Source organism: Micromys minutus (assembly GCF_963924665.1).
Source record: "Micromys minutus genome assembly, chromosome: 6".
In the NCBI taxonomy this organism is placed as follows: domain Eukaryota; kingdom Metazoa; phylum Chordata; class Mammalia; order Rodentia; family Muridae; genus Micromys; species Micromys minutus.
The window spans coordinates 65,722,656-65,738,481 of record NC_137975.1 but is presented as its reverse complement, the minus strand read 5'-3'; the positions used below and the strand labels follow the sequence as shown (position 1 = coordinate 65,738,481).

At 40.7% G+C, this 15,826-nt stretch overlaps 1 protein-coding gene across 1 annotated transcript in view; it reads right to left on the bottom strand.

The window, feature by feature from the left end:
• LYST (lysosomal trafficking regulator) overlaps nucleotides 1–8,094 on the bottom strand; it is a 162,412-nt gene extending 154,318 nt beyond the window's left edge. The window contains exon 1 of the mRNA XM_080918294.1: nucleotides 7,996–8,094. The gene's annotated coding sequence lies outside the window, so the exon portion shown is untranslated. The remainder of the gene's footprint in view (nucleotides 1–7,995) is intronic.
• Between the last annotated feature and the right edge of the window lie 7,732 nt (nucleotides 8,095–15,826).

The following is a 15,826-nucleotide window of genomic DNA, read 5'->3' as shown; positions in this document are numbered from 1 at the left end:
ACAGCTAACTTTTAAAAAAGAGGTAAGTGTAAAGAAAAAAAAGCCCCAGAAAATAGCAAGCATCTCAACAATCTTTTGGGTACAGAGAAAATGCAAGTAGAGTTAGTCCACACTGGATATAAACGAAATACTTCCAACCACTGTAGTATTTGACACGTTTAATTAGTAAAATTGCCTTACTTATTTAAAACACATCTCCCAGAAGCTAGAGTGATGGTTCAGAAGTTAAGAGCACTTGTTGCTTTTGCAAAGAACCCAAGTTTGGTTCCCAGCACACACACATATTTAAATCTTTAAAAAAAAAATTTCCAAGCCAGGTGCAATGACTCTCAGAACAGAAAAAGATAAGCAACTAGGATTGTGAGCATGAGGTTAGTCTGGCCTACAAAGTAAAACCCTATCTCAGAAAAGCCCAAAACAACAAAACATATTTTCCTCTTTGTTCTGCCTTGGGTAATGACACCAATACCTTCTGACTTGACATCTCCTGGTTCCCCTTAACTCCATTATTTCTTCACTGCTTGCAGTTAAAACAGAGAAAGTATCCCACTGACACCTCCTTCAAGATTACTCAAAAGTGTCTATAATGGAAGCACACTTCACCTCAGCTCTGTGAACTGCAATCTGGCTTTTGCTCACAGTCTTCTATCAAAATTACTCAGGCCAAGAGCAACAATAACTAACTGCCAAATTCATTCCAACAAGCATGTTCCAGAACTTATCTGATCACACCTCTCTGTAAAATACAAAGCATATGAAAAACAATAATCACTCTGTTCTTAACCCTCTCTTCTGACTTATGGGTTCACATACATACTCATATACTTCTATTGATACTGTGTGGGTTTCCTCTTCTGATTACTGTCTGGTGTCCTTGGCTAGATTCTTCTCTGCCAGCTCCTCATGTTGATGAGGCTCTGGATTCTATCCTCCTCCTCATTTCACTTTGTGTATGTACTCTCCTTTTATGAACTCAGTCACTTCTGAAGTTTCAACTATCACCTACATGTTTAATGAACTTCCTAAATGCTCAAAGGTGAGTCCAGACTTTCTTATATATAGCCAGAAAGTCTCAGAACAGTACCATGACACTAGAGAACATAATCTTAAGCTGGCATGATACAAGTCCCTAGTAAAAGACTCAGTGCACTCTTTCTCAGTATCTGCCCCTTTCCGATGTAACTCCTCTGCTTACTGTCACTTGTGTGCCCAGCATAGTCCTGGCTTATATCTTTTGTCCAGGAGTAATGACTGTTCTTTGTTTGAGAACCTTTGTTCTCTAAATACCATCTATTTGACCAACAAACTGTATGACTGCCACACATACTCACTCTACTAGGTAAATTCTCACTGTCATAGAATTCACCAGTTAGGTCAGACTGGACAACTAGCAAGGGGTCCTGTTGTCTCTGCCTCCCCGGAGCTGCAATTTTAAGTGCATGCTACTAGGGCTGACATTTTTACATGGCTTCTGGGAATCAAAATTAGGGCCTCACACATATGAGGCAGACACTTTACTGAGCTAACTCCTCAGCTCCCCTCCCCATGTACTTTATGCCTTCCCGAGCATAAATCTTTATTGCTAAGAAGCTAGAATACCTTCACCTGTTCTTCTCAATGGCATCATTACGTCACCAAGTTCTCAGTCTGGGCAAAGTCAGTATTCACGGGGCTTCCCAACCATAGTGCTTCATTTTATCTACTTTCAGGGTTACATTTACAGTTGTCACCTACTGGCCAAGTTTTGAATAGGACATTACAATTAATTATCAACATCATACGTTCTTATTCTCCACAAGGGCTGATCGTCTGGGGTTCGTTATCTATAAGAACAAGGAATCCTAATACACTAGACTAAAGCTTTAACCTTTGTTTTTCATTGTGATTAGCACTATTATGATTGGCTCCCCTGAAACAGCAGCTATATTCTGACCCTTAATACTTAAAATTGCCCCAACCCTGGAATTTTAAATTTAGAATTTTCATGTGTACCCCATTCACCACTAGTATTCCATTACTACCATAAATCCTACTCATAAATCCTTTTTTACTGAACTTCACATTCTCTACTCTCCATATGCATCAGCCTCAAGTTGGCTTGGCTTTTCCTCCTAAACAAATAGGAGTTCTGTGTGTCATTGCTTTGAGCAATGGCCCCACTGCTCTCTTCCATTCCTTGGTGTCACACCACCCCTCTTGTCAGGTTCTTCATTACACCCTTCTTTCCAGTTCTCATGCAGGTTCAGTTTACCATATTTGTTTTCCAACTAACCAAAGCAGGTCACGGAGAAAAACTACTCAACCATTCTGATAACCTCTGTACATCTGTGATTTCAAATCTTGGAAGAATATTTATCAGGATTTAGTAATTAGGTTACTAGGCCTTGCTTAAATTCCTTCATCTCCACACAAGAGCTCTTTTCTGGACTCAAAACCAAGAAATTCCAATACACTAGGCTTATAGTGCTTCCTTGAGTTGACTTGCTTCCAACTCACATTTTTCTGTCTCAGCGACAACCTTGTTTCATAAAGAAAAGAGACACCACCCTGGATGCCCAGCTCTACCTCAACCCACTCCCTTACTTCTCTTTCTTTTGCTACTGTTCTGAGTAACCCTTTTTACCTTTGCTCCTGGGCCCATACCTCCCTTCTCTCATATTATACTCATTTAGCATCTTTCTCTTGCAGGATGCACCTTTCCCTCAATCTGCACAAGTATCTTCTACATCACTCCTTAAGGAAAAACACACCTTTGGCCAATCATACCTCCCAGTTCAAGTTTCCATAGACTGTCTCCTCTTCATTCCAAAAGCATCTGGAAGACTATATTTACTGAATAAACATTTTTTTTGCATAATTAGACTTAATTTTTAAAAATTCTATACAACTTGGTTCAATTAAAAAAAAATCAAACAACTACCTTCCCCAAACTAAAAACTGATGGATTTTGTTTCCTTTTTGTTTTTTTAAAAGTAAAAATAATCAGCATCACTATCCACCCAGTTTAGACTCTTCAAAGCCTGTTTTTATTTCCTTCCTTTATCCCATTTCTTAGGCTAGGACTGCTACTACTGACACTTTCCCCACCTTACACTAATTAAGGGGGTGGGCTTTTAACAGTTAAATAAAATACCAAATGCACACTCTACACATGGTGACATGCTATAAAGAGAATGTGCTGTTATTAGGCTCTTTAGCAAAGTGAGAATGAGGTTAGATTGCTGACTTCGTCTTTAAAAAATGGATAGGTCCCAGTAATCAATGCTTTCTTTCCTGATCGTGAGTCATGAAGTACTTGGCAATCTAACATCATTTTTCTGAGAATCAGTGTCAAATATGTCAATGTACAATTTCTCAACTTCACCACTAGTTCTTCAATTTTGAAGAGTAAAATAGGCAATTCTTGCTGGGCAAGATGGTGCACACCTTTTCATTTCAGCACTCAAGGAAGGAGGTGCACAAATTCCAGCCAGCCTGGGCTCAAAACAAACAAAATGGCAACTCTTTGAGTTTCTGGCAAAAATTTACTCTTCATAGAGCAGTTTTAGGTTCACCTCAAAATCAAATGGAAAATCAGACATAGCTATTTCAACACATGCTCACCACAGGTACATTTGTTACTAACAGACTTACATCGACAGATCATTCTCATCCGAGTCACGGTTTACAGTAAGACCAAGAGTCGTACATTCAACAGGTTTGACAAATGTATTATATATATCCACCACGTAGTATTGTACTGCCCTGAAAACCCTGTGTCCTCTGCCCCTTTATTCTTCCCTTTATTCAACTTCTCATCTTCTGTCTCCAGGGTTTGGCTTTGCTTTTTCCAGAACGTCTCATACTTGGAATAAGAAAGTACACAACTTTTTCAGACTAGCTTCTTTCATTTGGTACTATGTACTTCAGATTCCTCTGCCTTTTAAAGCTTAAGATCTTTTGAATACCACTTATTAAGATGTAACGGGCATGACATGTAATAAACTGTATATCTTTAAGGTATATCATTTGTTCAGTTTCAACATATGTGTACACCCATGAAACCAGGGTCATAATCAAGACAGTGGAACCTGTCTATCGCTCTGCAGTTTCCTAGTACATCCTTGCAATCCCTCCCTTTTATGCCTCCTCCCCTTACCTCATCTATACCAAGCCCACTACTGATACGATTTCTGCCACTATAGATAAGAACACATTTTCTAGCTGGGAATACAAAGTACATAGTGGATATTTTTGATGGATTGTGATCGTGTGTGTGTGTGTGTGTGTGTGTGTGTGTGTGTGTGCGTAACCGCACATAAGTGTGTTGGGGGTGTCTGGCTTTCTACACATAGCATAATTACATTGTATGATCTTATAGTCCATCCCTCAATTACTAATTAGCGATCTGCTCTATAAATGGCTCTTTACTTTTCAAATATCTGTAGAAACAGGTTTATAAACATGACTAAGTGTATGTGGAACCCTAGTGTTCATCTAATTTTTCCATTTATTTAAAATGGCCAGAAGCTCTCATTTCCTCTCCACTGTGGGTTTCAGTTTCAAAGACTAACATTTGAATGAAATGACGACTATTCTTTTGGAAAACAGTCTCTTTCTTTCTTAACTAATCAAGATGGCTAGTTTTAAACATTACTATTTCATGTTATTAGGTATTTTTTTCTTACTCTATTCTTTCCCATGCTTAGACTTAATAAGCACTTAAAAATCCCAAATGTATCACATCTCTCTCGATTATTGGAAGCAAGGCCAAGTGAATCAGGAGGCACAAGGACAAACACTGATGAGAGGCAACAATGAGAAGGGAGAGCCAAGGAGAACGGGGGTGCCTCACTGACTCCGCCATCAGCTTACAACTACTCACTCATCTGACAGAGGGTAGATGTGCTGACGCTTTATCTAAAGTATCAGCGATTTTCTGGTTCTCTGCTCTAAAGTATAGACCTCAGGACTACATATTTTCTGATACAAGTATTTTGTTGTTGTTTTCTTTCACCGTACTGGAGATTAAAGGCAGGGCCCTGTGCATGCCAGACAAGTAAGTACTCTACTACAGAGCCACATTCTCAACCCCATTTCCTCATTTTTTGAGACAGAGCCTCACTAAGCTGTTAAACTGTCCAGGCTGGTCTTGAACATGTGATCCTCCTGCTTCAGCCTCCCAAGTAGTTGGGACTACAGAGATGTTCCATCAAGTTTTACAGACCAATGTATATTAGTCTAACACTTTATATTCTGGTGTTTAAAAAAATTCTCCATTTAGAATGTGATGGTCCGTTTATTTCAAGTCATCTGTAATAAAACAAAAGAATTAAGATAATCTCTTTGTTGCTTATTAGAAAGTCATTTTAAAAATTCAGGTCATTTACATTGTAATTTCACAAATGGCCAAAAAAAAGCCACATTTGATAACATTTCTGGGTCTTAAATTCTTTTTAACAGGCAACTAAAAATAATTTTAAAAAATCGGATGAAGGTGTTCAAGTTAAATATAGCAGCAGACTATAAAAAAATACTCTGGAGCTCTGTGTCGTATGGCTTTTCTACAGCTAAAACTAACAAATACACGCACTAAATCCAAGCAAATAAAACCAAAGCTACACTTGGGAACATAAATTACTAGGTTGCTATAAAAGAACTAAGAAATAAATGAGCCAGAGAAAGGGCTTAGTAAGAGTACTTTGCTAGCATGCTCAAGGTACTGGAAAAAAAAAAGAAGAAGAAGGAAGAAGAGGAGGAGGAAGAGAAGGAAGAGGAAGAGGAAGAGGAAGAGGAAGAAGAAGAAGAAGAAGAAGAAGAAGAAGAAGAAGAAGAAGAAGAAGAAGAAGAAGAAGAAGAAGGAGAAACGCATGAAATTAAAATTGTCCATTTATGGGCAAAAAGGGTTAAGCTCCTGGAATACTCAAGACAACATAAAATTTTCTGCAATGCAAAGTGACTTATGTCTATTATGAATAACCTCCACTTGGATGTTTAATTTTACGGCCTAAAACATAACCTCCCAACCAAGCCTATTCGTCTCAGAAAGCTCTCAGTACCTCTCTATCCTATCGTTCTTACAAAAGACAAAATTGCTGCTGTCCTCTACACCTCTATACACAATGTATTAAAAAGTCAATAACCTCTCACTGAGCCACAAATGCATATATCATTTCTCGCAGCATTACACTAATATCCCCAGAGTTGGTATCTCTGCTTCTGGTCCTGTAACTTTTCCCCCAAATGGTGGTATATTTTCCAATTAGCCATAGAATGGCTCCTTTAAAAATCAAGTTTGATTATATCAGTTTGTAATCAGAAAGTGGACTCCTCTCCCTACAAAAGCTTATAAAGCCTTTCACAATCTGATCTCTCGCCCTTTTAATCTGTCGTATTACTCTACAACTCTTACTTAACTGGCTCCAACAGTCAGACCAGACTCTCCAGGCTCCACACTGTTGCCTCAGGGCTTTTGCAAGTGGCTTTCTCACTGCACATCCTTCCCTCAAAAAAGAGCATGGATCACCCCTCACTTCCTTCCGGTTCTCAAATGTCTTTTTTTTTTTTTCCAGAAGGCCTTTTCTAATTGCCTCTAATCAAATTGCAACCCATTTCTGGCTCTGTCTTCTCCCTGCTTTTTCTCTAAGTCCTTTAACATCATCTGACAACAGCATATTCTATTTATGATCTGAGGTTCTTCCAGAAGATGTATGACCAAAGAGAGGAGGGTATTTATTTGTTTATAAAAAGTGTCTGGCCCACAACAGGAACTTAACAGATCTTTACTAAATGCATATGCTGTATATGCAATTTGTTGTCTGGGAAGTGTTTTAATGGAAACTAAATCACAGAATTCATCTCTCCCTTATGTATGTATTAGCATCAATGTAGATGACAGCAAAAAGCAGTAGAAAAGTTACTTGCTAAGCTCTTTAAAAATAGATATCCCCTACCAGTTAGCTACATAACAAAAGCTAAGAGCCGACATCTTTATTAGTATAAGGTTACTAGGTGTGGAAGTTAAAAGTAATGGCACACCAACCAGCCAAGTGCCTTCAGGAAGAAAAAGCTCAAATCAATGTGCCCTGTCAATCTGTTAAACAAAGCCTGAAGAAAATGCAAAATGAATGTGATCCTTAAGGAAATACTGGCCAGAATTCAACATAAATGTGTATTTAACACGAGTCAACACCCTAAATTTTTTTCTCACACTGTCAACTACCAAGCAAGAGCTGTGTGTGCGCGCGCGTGTGTCTGTGTGTGTGTGTGTGTGTGTGTAAGAGAGGAGAGAGAGAGAGAGAGAGAGAGAGAGAGAGAGAGAGAGAGAGAGAGAGAGAGAGAGAGAGAGAGAACATCAAGGATGTTTTGCTGTTTTGTTTATCCCTGAGGATTGGATGAGGACACTTTTCTTGACTCCCTGAGCTTCAACCCTCGATCCTGAACCCTTGGCCTCCCGTGCCAAAGGAAATCTCCCTAGGTCATGTCCTTATTACATTAGCATCTCAGCCACCTCTCCAGAGATGCGCGCGAACCACGAAGGGTTGTTTGCGGAGTCCCGCAGCAGGTGTCACGGGTTGAGAAGGGACAGCAGGGACTCCGGAGCACCAGGGTGGGGATGACAGATGGGCCCGCGGCGAGAAGTGAGACGCCCTGAACCTGTCAGCTCCCGCTGTCACCTGCCGGGTAGGACCAGGCAGGCTGAGGGTAGCGGCGGTCCCGGACAAGCGCTCCCCGAGGTGAAGCGCTCCCTAAGGGCACCGGCCCGCCGCACCAGCCGGCCGGTAAGTAAAGTTAGTATGCGGTCCGAGCCGCCGACACAGCCCTCGGGGCCCCGGACCGCCCTAATCAGCAACCCTGCAGAGCTCGGAGTGCAAGCGATCCCTGCCCGGCCGAGCTCCGGGCACCACCCGTTCCCTCAGCGCCGCACGACCCCGCCCGGGCAGCCCGCCACCTTCCCGCCATGCCCCGCTGAGGTCGAGACCCTGACCCCCTAAAGGAGCCCGCTGCCGTCTTTACCTCCGCTCTGCGGTCCGCCGCGCGCTCTCACCCGTGCAAGAGAATCCCCACTCGCCACAGCTGCCCGGCCAGCGTGAGCTCTCACCCCCGCCCCCTCAGGTAACCCGGGAAACCGGGAACACCACCCCTTCCTCCCCCTCCCGGACCCAGACCCGCTCCTCTGCGCGTGCGCACAGGCCCCGCCTCGACCGCCTAGAGTCCCGCCCCGCCGGGAGGGCACGCCGGGGTCGCCGACGTGGTGCGTGGAGGATCTCAGCCAATGAGAGGAAGAAGGCGGGACAAGTGCCGCGGGGCGGGCCCTGGTGCAGCTTCTCTGAGTTCCACCCCTCCTGGCAGCATAAAGCTTTGTCCAATCCTGGAGCCTCAGCCCCTAAAAGCTCAAGCATAGTTCTTTCTACTGTAAACTCACACAACACTGCATCTGTGTTGAAGACTGTACCATTACGGAGAGATGAATGATGAGTAGCCAAAATTATCTTGGACTATCTTTAGGTCCTTTAAAAACCACTTATTACCAACCTCTGTAGCTGACCTAAGATCTTTGTGGCTGTTATGTAAAACGTTTGGAATGTATTGTTAAACTTAGCCAACGACTGGCTTTTCAGCAATGTTCAAAAGAAGAATATTATCAACGGGATTTTCCTGTTGTGCTGTCGTCTGCCCACCTGATGTCCTTCCTCCTGTATTTGGCAAATATATTTATTTATGGTCTTTTGTTCTATGGCTATGAGACCTCATGTAAACCTCTTCCACAATAGAACGTGTAATTCTGGGAAACCCGAACCTAAGCAGTAATCACTCAAAGTTGCCTCAGAATAAACTTCCCTTTGTTTTTGTTTTTTTGTGGGTTTTTTGTTTGTTTGTTTGTTTTGTTTCGTTTCGTTTCTTTTTATGGACAGTATATGCAATGAACTGTTGTCCTATCTTCTGTTGGAGGTCAAAGGATTAAAAAAAAAAAAAGGAAAAGTTCACCAAGATGGAAGCAGGGCTGTTCTCAAGATAGCGTTGGAGCCTGACCTTGTATTTCTGTCAAGAAACAGAAAGATAAACTTGTAAAAATCCTAGGTATAATACCCTACCTAGCCCTGTTCAAGTATGCTTGCATACAGTGGACCATGTGACAAAGACCGTTGCTTAAGCCAAACTTTAGTCAGACTTTTGAACCTTCTCCTTGGCCCGTGTGCTATGTGTTTACATCTTTGTAGACTCTAGGTTTAGCAATCGGCAAGGCAGTTTAGCAAGAACCCACACATATACAATCACACCCTCCCTAACAAAAATGTCTCAGTTTCCACCTTTGGTATCTGTTCATGCTGGCCTGCCTTCGGCATCAATCTTGTGAGGCTAGTGCTATCAAAATTCACCCATTTTTTGTATCAACCATGGGCTCTATGGTTCTTGACTATAAATCCCCACTTATTCCTAGTGTGTTTAGAACAGAGGCCAGTTCCGTACCTGGGTCTCTTTTGTTATACTAGCCCTTGATAAAAATCAGCCTTTGCCACTTTAACTTGTGCCCAGCTTTGGTTTTCTCTGATGACTATTAATGTTATATACTTTATATACCAATCTCGTCTGAGTGTGGGAACTACACGTTAAATAAAAGGAGGTCTGATCCTCACCACAGACAGTCTAACTAAACCTAAGACCGACAAAATGATGCTGCTGCCCGCATTTTGACAGCTTAGGGGCCGTCCTTCCTCATCTTCCAGCCACAGCTGGGGCCGGCCTTTGAGATAACAGAGGCATGGGGAAATGTCAAAGCTATACATGCATATTTGCTCTCATTTGGCAGATTTTAAAGTCTTCCTAAATAATACAATCAATAATCAAATAGTCTATGGCTTGATCGTGTAGCTAAAGTGTGGGATGGAGAGATTTACAATCAATGACAGAAAAACACTGGAACCCCATTTTCACCACCAAGGAATACATATAACAGAACATGTCTGAGAAAAGCCCATACCATACACATGTAAGGAAAGGCAGGAGCCATGCACATGACCAATAAAGACTCATAACCCCGTGGCCTATGCTTTGAGCCTTTGATCTTTCTCCAGCTCTGGCTCAAGTTTTCCTTCCTTAATACACTGCCCTTTCTTCCTACTACTATCCTATGTATCCTTGGTCCAATTTCTCGCTCTAAGACACAAACCCTGGAATTCCCAGTGGGTAGCTTCCACACCCCATAATCTGTCTATAACAGTAGGAATCACTTATGGACCCAGCGCCTCCAGTCCCCTTTTCACATGGGAATTAAGAACTAAAAAGAATCAGGAAGTTATATCCAAAGGCTATTTACCAAATGCAACTTGGAATTCCTCAACTCCCTCATGGCCTGATGGTAAGAGTAATCAGTTACCCACTGATGTGGCTAACAGGGTCTCCCTGGGAAAATTCCTCTCTTTAAAATAACTTCATCTGACTACTGGCATTCAACCATTCACAGCTCATATCTTTAGGCAGAGGTTACCCACTTCCTCTGGCAGGCAGTCTCTTAAAATGCCAGTGCCCTAGGGACAACATACAAAGTCTTTAAGACTCAAATGAAAGAAATGCTGCAAAACGGGCACTTGTTTAACAAATATGTAAAGAGCATCTTTTAGGTACTAGGATCTGTGCCCAGATCAATGCCAAGCACTTGAAACACTGCAGTGTCTCTAAACACAGTGAGGAAAGGTAGTTACACCTTACCGATCACACATTTACCCAAAACTGAATATATTCTTGTTCACACAAAGTTCTCCTGCTAATGTAAAACAACAAACAAACAAACCTTTTCATGAACAAAAGTCACAGCAATATCAAGTAATGAATTTCTTTCTGTTTCCCTCGAAAGAGAGATTATTGATGAATGTAAACTTCAATAAATGGAAAGAAAATGAAAAACATTGCATAATGGTATATAATTGACTCTTACAATGTTTTTATTCATAAAAGGCCAAAGTAATGACACTTGTTACATTGTCTGCCTTTGTCATAAAGGATTTTAAACAAGATATTACAGCATTTATTTTGTTCAAGAACACTTTAGAATTAAACCAAGTAGAGTAGTGAACGCTGGTAATCTTAGCATTTCAGAGACTGAGGCAGGGCAATTGCCACTAATTCAACACTAACCTTGACAACTTGAATTTGATTCTCAGAATCCACAAGACAGATGGAAAGAAACAAATTCTGAAATTTGTCCTCTGACCTCCACATGTGTTTCATGGCTTGTGCACTTGCATACACACACACATACCAAACAGACAAACAAACATGTAAGTAAATTAACATGGCATATTAGACTATTAATATTCAGACATAATGGTACATTAATGCCTAGCACTAAGGAAGAAGAGGCAGGAGGATCAGGAGTTCGAGCTCATCCTTGGCCTTGGCCACACAACAAGTTTGAGGCCCTTTCTCGAAATAACAACAACAAAAAAAAATGAGTAAGTATGAATAAATAATAGAATACTATATGCAAGCTTAAGACACTTAGATTTCAAATGGATATCAAATTAGTAATTGAGAACATACAGAACTGAAAACATCTAAAGAAAAAAATGAATAATAAAGAAGGAAACTGTACGTTTATTTGTTACCTTGGAGGAGTTTTATAGCGGTAAATTGGTAAAATAGCTTGCTTCCAAAAGAATGCTAAAATGAGGATGTAACATTAAGGCTTTAAAATATATACTGTAATGTGCACATCTTCACATTTAATTGTTCCCTAAATACCTTCAAATGTTTTCAGTGACTAAGAGGTCACATGGCTCATCATTTCACTTCGGCAAAAGCCAAAGTCCTTGCAATGACTTCAAAGCTTAATATATGCCCCAGAACCTCACCTCCCTCTTTCTCCTTCCTTCCAAACAGAGCGGCCTCTTCACTGTTTGGCATATACTTCCAGGCAAGTTTTTGCTTTAAATATCTTACTCTGCCTGGCCCCTCTCTTTCAGTATCAACAATGATAATTCCTTTATCTATACTCTGATTTTTATCTCCAAAGTGAGATCTACCCTCAGCACCACCTTGGGACCTCAGCAACAAAAGCTTCTGCCCTGGACCCTATGCCTGAATTTCTTTCAGAAGACAAACACCCTCTAAATAACTGCTTTGTTGTTGTTCGATTTTTTCTTTCTTTCTTTCTTTTTAATTTAGGTGATTTGTCACTTGGGATCCTAGACTTCAGAGCTTTTGGAAGGACAGGCCTACACCCCAGGCCCAGCTCCCATGATTATTTTTACCAACACTCTCACGTAGAATACAAGACCCAAAAGAACATCAGTTTTTGTGCTAGGCAGTGTACTGTGAGTATGTCACGAAATGGAATTTGTAACTTTAAACATCTTTTTCATAGCACCTATCAATTTGAACACATTTAAATGATTTATTTATTATTCTTGCTTTTTTCTTTCTGGGTATTGGATCCAGAGCCTTGATCATGCTGAGCAAATGCTCTAGCACCAAGATATATGACTAGCCCACTTTTTACTGTTCTATTTTAAGACAGTCTCATTATATTGTTCAGGTCTGGCCGGTAGGCTTATTGTAATCCTCTGTCCCACTTACGGCTACATGATCTAAGCTTTTCACCACATGATATATCACAAAGCCCTGAGTTCAAAATACCTGTCTTCTGTAGTCACTGGCACAACATGCACACAGTCACACACAGGGACACACACACACACACACACACACACACACACACTGTTACTAGGCACTTAGGATATCTAAATGAATGCTTTCACTAAGAAAATTTTGTAGGTACTCATGGCGTCTCTTGCCTGTACTCCTAATACCAAAAAGGCTGAGACACAAGGATCACTGTAAGTTCAAGACCAGCCTGGATTACCGAGTGAGACCCTATCTCAGAAACAAAACAAAAGAGAAAACCTGCTTAAATTTCAAATAAGCATCCAAAGAATATATTGATTATAATTCTGAGTTAAGTTGATACAAGTTACATGCCAGTGGATTTGTGAAGTGTGGAAGGATACAATTTCTATAACTGTATATTGCTCAAAATAATAGAAACTACATTTATACATATAACTAAAGACCAAGTATTTGTTCCATTAAAAAATAGTAAGTCAGGGGTGTTGGCCCAATTGATGAAAATTTGTCTCATGGGGATGAAGGAGTGGGGATACCCAGAACCTACCATAAATGCCAGTGTGTGCGGTAGTATATCTGCAGTCCCAGTGCTTGGAAGCTAGGCTTGTCACATGTCAAATTCTAGGTTCATTTTAGAGACACTGACTCAGTGAAAAATTAAAGAAGACAAGGACACGCACCACACCTGTTCACATATGTTCACCTACACACATGTCAACACACACACACACACACACACACACCTGTCCATGCAAAAATGTCAGAGATGTATCAGACTGAGAATGTAGTTTAGTGGTAGGGCTTGATTCCTAGTATTTCAAAAGCAATAATAATATAATAACTACAATTCCTATTTTAGACACACAGACTGAGTTTTGGATGCTTTACCTTAATAAATCTTTAAAAATATGATTGTTACACAGATACCTTAAAATTTGAAGTTGCCAATGCATAATTAATGTCTTCATGATACAAGTATCAGCTTCTCTTCTTCTTTACCTAAGCTATGCTATCAAAGTCAAGTTTAGCAAAATTCTTCAATGCAATTCTCCTTGCTGTTTCGCTGACAGCAAATGTCCTTATTGTGTGAACACTTTCCTCAAGACTTATGACATTCCATTACAAGATTTATGAAATTCAAAAGCTACTTTATGAGGTGACCTTTGAAATGAACGAGAAGCCTTGAGTGATTCAGATTTTCTCCTTTGCTGTGGGAACCCTGTGCTAGGTGTGACTCGGGGTTCGACTTTCATGTGTAGGAAAAACTGCTTGTGGGCAACAGTGTGATTTTCCCATTAAGGTTATTGTTTTCTTTTCAAAATATGGCCTGTTTTCCTGCTTCTGGTTGGAAGTGTGTGTGTGTGTGTGTGTGTGTGTGTGTACGTGCGTGCATGTGATATAAGCCAGGCTCAAGAGAAGTATACAATATAGAAAATGAAGTATACTGTTATGCAAAAGGCTAGTGGCTGAAACACTTGTCTACAGATATTTTAGTACACACACACACACACACACACACACACACACACACACAATTTTTTTTCTTATTTACTTATATTTTTTTGAGATAGGGTCTCTTTATGTCACCATGGCTGTCCCAAAACTCAAAGAGTTCTTCTGCCTCTGCCCCCACGTGCGGGGATTAAAGGCTTACACCACAGATTATTGTTTTTAATGTCATTGTCACCATTACTGTCACTGAAAAAAAACTAGAATTTCATCCAGGCCTGTCATCCCAGCTGCTCAGGAGAGTCACGAGTTTAATCACTGCCGGGACTGTACAATGAGTTCAGCTAGAAAATTTAGCAAGAGTCAATCCCCAAACAAAAAGACACAGCTCATTGGTAAATCATTTGCCTAGCATGTGCCAGACCCTAGGTTCACCCTTGAGTACTGCAAAACTAAATGAGGAAGGAGAGGAGGTGGGTAGGATTTTGGTCACTTATTAAGCATACGCCAATTATGTACTTGGCATTTCATATTTAAATAGCAAATATTTGTCAGTCTTTATACCCAATACAATCCCCTGGCTGGCAAGTGTTTGATTAACTTTCAGCTGTAACCTACATGAACTGTTTATTTTAGGAAAGCAAACTAAGTCAGCCCTACATAGTAAACTGGCTGTAGAAGTGATAAGGAATTTTTAAAATGTTATCATTAGGAAAAGCACGTTTCCTATGTAGTCCTGTTTCTAAAGCCCGGAACCCAGATTGTCAGAGAAGATTAAAAAGCATAAGCGCTTCTATGTTTAAGAAATCAAGACAGGCAATTCAGAAGGAAACTGGAGACACACGCTCCCACTGGTCAGCAGAGCCACAGAACAGAGTATCACCTGCCAACCACAAAGCAGCCGAGTTCAAAGGGCCAGCAAAAGGCCAGGCGAGGAGCGGCAGGCACATTGGCAAGCAAACATAGAGCTGTGTGTTGAGTATGAAATATCCCCCATGGCTTCATACGCTGGAACACTTGATCCCCTGCTGGAAGCCAATCAGGCCATGAGGTGGGATCTTATTAGAGGAAGTGAGTACCTGAGGGTTGGGGGGCTTAAGGGTTCCTCCTGTCTACTCTCTACTTCCTGACTGCAATGTGACCAGCCACCTCAAGATCCTGTTGCTGACCCTCTCCACCAAGGTGAATTACATTAAGCCAAAACAAACCCTTCCTCTTTTAGATTCCTTCTTGTCAGGTATTTGATCCCAGAAATGAAATGGTAACTCATATACATGGTAGGAAATAGAAGGTTTGTGTTTCGTTGTCTACTCATAAAGCCTAATTATTTGGAGAGGGGACAGTTTGCTGGGGATGGGATCTAGAGACTTGACAGACATTCTCCCATCAAGATACACCCCAGACCATAGCAAGTTTAATAGGTATATATATATTTTTTTATAACATCACCATTTCCTACAGCAAAAAAAAAAAAAAAAAGTCATCCCTGATCGTCCCTAATATCAGAATCTTTTGATAAGAATGCAAGACCCACTTGGTGGAACATGAGTGTAATCCCAGACTTGGGAGGTATAAAGCAGAAAGATCTAGAGACCAAGGCAATTCCAAGACATATGAGTGTCCCCCAAAATTTTTATTTTATTAAAATAAAAAATATGCCAAGATTGAGGCAGTGTTATAGGCCTTCATTTCACCGATGGATATTTTCTGTATACTTACAATGCTCCAGTACTGGGACCAAAATATGGTTGAAAGACATCCCAGGTTTGCTAGG